Source organism: Choloepus didactylus, chromosome 8 (assembly GCF_015220235.1).
Source record: "Choloepus didactylus isolate mChoDid1 chromosome 8, mChoDid1.pri, whole genome shotgun sequence".
Lineage (NCBI taxonomy): Eukaryota > Metazoa > Chordata > Mammalia > Pilosa > Megalonychidae > Choloepus > Choloepus didactylus.
In genome coordinates, this window is record NC_051314.1 from 45,659,507 (window position 1) to 45,662,804 (window position 3,298).

At 37.6% G+C, this 3,298-nt stretch overlaps 1 pseudogene; it reads right to left on the reverse strand.

Annotated features, from left to right (window-relative positions):
• Positions 1–2,793: 2,793 nt before the first annotated feature.
• On the reverse strand, positions 2,794–3,063 carry LOC119543468 (annotated as a pseudogene).
• Between the last annotated feature and the right edge of the window lie 235 nt (positions 3,064–3,298).

Here is a 3,298-nt window from a genome sequence, read left to right on the forward strand (position 1 = left end):
GCAAAAGAGTATCCAGGTATTCAGATTTGCGCCTTCCTCAGCCATCCCGTTTTCTTGGCTCCAGAGGATGTATACCCTGAGTTCCGCTAATGAGGAACCGCCACTGCGGAGGGTCTGATTCAGCCCAAGGCAAATTCACACAGCTGGCTGAAGTAATCGCATGGTGGCATGCTGTTTTTCTACTTAAATATACTTGTGGCCTATCGAGAGCTCACTGTTTCATAGTTGTTTACTTTGGGTTCATCGGGGCCTACATTTTCCATTATACAGCACTTCAGCAATTCTGTAGCTGCAGAAGCTGCCCACACTGACAAGGCATGCACAAGGCATTGATGCTCAGATTTGCTAAACAGACGTAAGGCAGGTTTCTGTGTGTTCCTTTCTGACCTAGGTCCCCCAGTTGTGTTGATTTATTTATGTATTTTTTGGCACAGGAAACCACACTCAATCCTCCAAAAGAGTTCTGTGCATTTGTTGTTGCCCTTGATCTAGCTACAATCACAAGTAGGTATAGGAAAAAAAAAAAAAAAAAAGAGACTTGGTTTTCAACTTCAAAATCCAATAGTATTATTTTCTACAATTACAGTGATGGTTAAAAGCCTTTCAGAGTTGACAAGGAAGGAGCTAAATGCAGATCACATTGGGTCCATTGCTGAACCTCTACTAACCGAAGAATTAGTAGTCATCTCATTCAGTTCTTCATTTCTTAATTTACTCAAAAATATTTACAGAGTACTCAAAAATATTTACAGAATGTACACAATACTGTGCAAAACACTTAGAAACAAAAGCTCCAACAATCCTATATATGGAAGATATGAAAAAAAGTAGAAAACATGACTGTATCATGATTAAAATGAATTTAAATCTAATTGAACAAATGTTTGTTAAGGCACCAATTTTGGGCTCAAAATGTAACACCTGCACATGCACACAGGTTGCATGTTAGTTGATTAGCTGGTTTTATTATTTGCTGCATACTATGTAAACATGTATTTGAAGAAGCAATAAACAGATTTAAAAAAATTCTAGAACATTAGGAAAAGACAATGCTATAAAATCACACTCTGCAGCACCATTTAATTGCAAAGGAAAAGTAAATAACAAAAAAGGAGATAGGAAAGAACCAATTTTTAAAAATGCATTTGGAATTTGCACTCTGCCTTTGTGTGTTAGGATTTTGTGGTGGTTGTGGTAGTAGTGGCAGGCTTACAAAGTTAACAAAGCATCATTCCTCTCTCCACAGACTTTATAATCCTTTTGAAAGGGGATTTGTTAAATACATCCCATCAGCAGAGTTTCAATTTACTCAATTTAACACACTCACCCCAAAGGCAGGTATGGAAATTCTACCCCACCTGCCTGTTGGATGTTCTGAAACTCTTTTTAAGCAGATAGACATTCCAATACCTTGTGGTACCCAGGGATAGCCAGGTGGGGCTCAGAGCAGAATTGCCTGGCCTACCTCTGCCTTCTCTCCAGTTGTTCAGTCAGCTGGTGAGCTGGTGGTTTAGCAGAGGAGTTCTTTCCTGTGGTTAGCCTGGAGATGGAAAAATCTAAAAGTCTCAAGTTCTGACTCACTAGCAGGTCAGGATAAACCTGGCACCACAATGAAAAAAACATGCCCCATTACAAACCCCATACTTCCCCAACAGAAGGACCCAGTTCTCTCCCTTTTTTTCTGGAACATAATTTAGAAAGCTGTAGTTAGGGCTCTGCTCCACTCTCTATTTCTCCATAGGAATACTGTGGTTTTTTTTTTCTTTCAAAGTAGGCCTTGATGGTCCATTAAACAATTATCTAAATAATTAGTTCCCAGAAAACAGTAAGGGATCCATCTTCAAATACTTCCCCAGTATTAAGGAAATTTTGCGTTATATTCTGGGTGGTAATGGTGTTGAATGGGTGCTTCTCACAGAGTAAATTTAATCTTAATATGGGGTCTTTTTTTTTTTTAACTTTGGTTCACTTTTTAATTACACTGATCACAAGAGAAAAGTTTGAACACTACAAAATTGTCATGGCTGAGAGTAAATTGTATTTTGTTGGTCTGACCTGAAATCATTAGGTTTGACACTTAGCCTTTGAACAAAATACAAAATAACAAGAACAAAATAATCCTGGACTATGCTAGAGCATAATGGTCAACTATTAAACATTTCCAAGCTAGTTGCATATGGGATGTTTTCTGAAGATACATGGAAAGGTAACTAGGGTAAGAATGTGTAATGCTCATCCTCACATAAGAAGGGAGGCTAGAAAAGGATAATGCATTGAAATGATTAGCAAGTAACAATCTTGTGTATTTACCAGCAATTTGAGGCAGACATGAATGAACAGGAATGCTTGGAGGATGATCCTGATTGAAAAACATTTTGACGTACCCAAAGTCCAGTCAGATACTATGGTATCATATAGTATAAAACAACTGCTCAGTGATAATTCCATTTATTGTACCTATAGTAATAAAAAATATTTTCTATCTCATACATGATTGAACACATATTTTGCTTTAAAATTAAGAGTCACAGTTGAAGAAACATGATTTATTTTTCTGCTCAGTTCACCAAGCTGCTGAATCTTAAAGCTGCAACACATGCTGCATCTTATTATTTTTACTGAACAATAAGAACTTTTATTTTGATTATTCTTGGTAAACAGTAATTTTGTTTCTCCAGTGGCTTTCAAATGCCATTCATGACAGTTGGTTTAACATGCTTTCAGTGGATTATAATCAATAAATCCTCATTTCCAGTGCAATCTTTCAGTGAAAGTCCATCCATCAGGACTTCTCTATCGTGGTTGGCCAAGGAGTCATGCTTTGGCTGCCAGGGCTTCATTCTGCTGAATATGATATTCCTGAAATCTCATGGATATTCTTTGTGTCCTTTTTAAATATTTCTGTAAGCAATATTCTGAAGAGGTGTCTCTTCAGGTTTTACTTCTCTTGTTGTGAAGTCTTTAACACAGCCCAAAAAGCAGGTTTCTGTTAAGTTTATTGTGGGTTGTAAGAAATTCTTTAAACTGTTTTATCTAATCAGATTCTGGGATTTGTGCAGCCATATTCTGTTGACATGTTTATTAGTCACCTTTTCTGACGTATGAGTTCCCTTTCTGGAAAAGTAGTTGTCCAATCTTTGCTTGAATGTCTCCAGTGAGGCTGGATTTCTTACTTAAGCACAGGCTTTTGCATCTAACATCAGTATGAGGCTGGAGGACTGAGTTGCAGGTCGAAGCTGGGAGCGATAGGTTGGGGTCAGGGGATGTGGGGGTCTTTTAAAAAATCATACTAACTTCT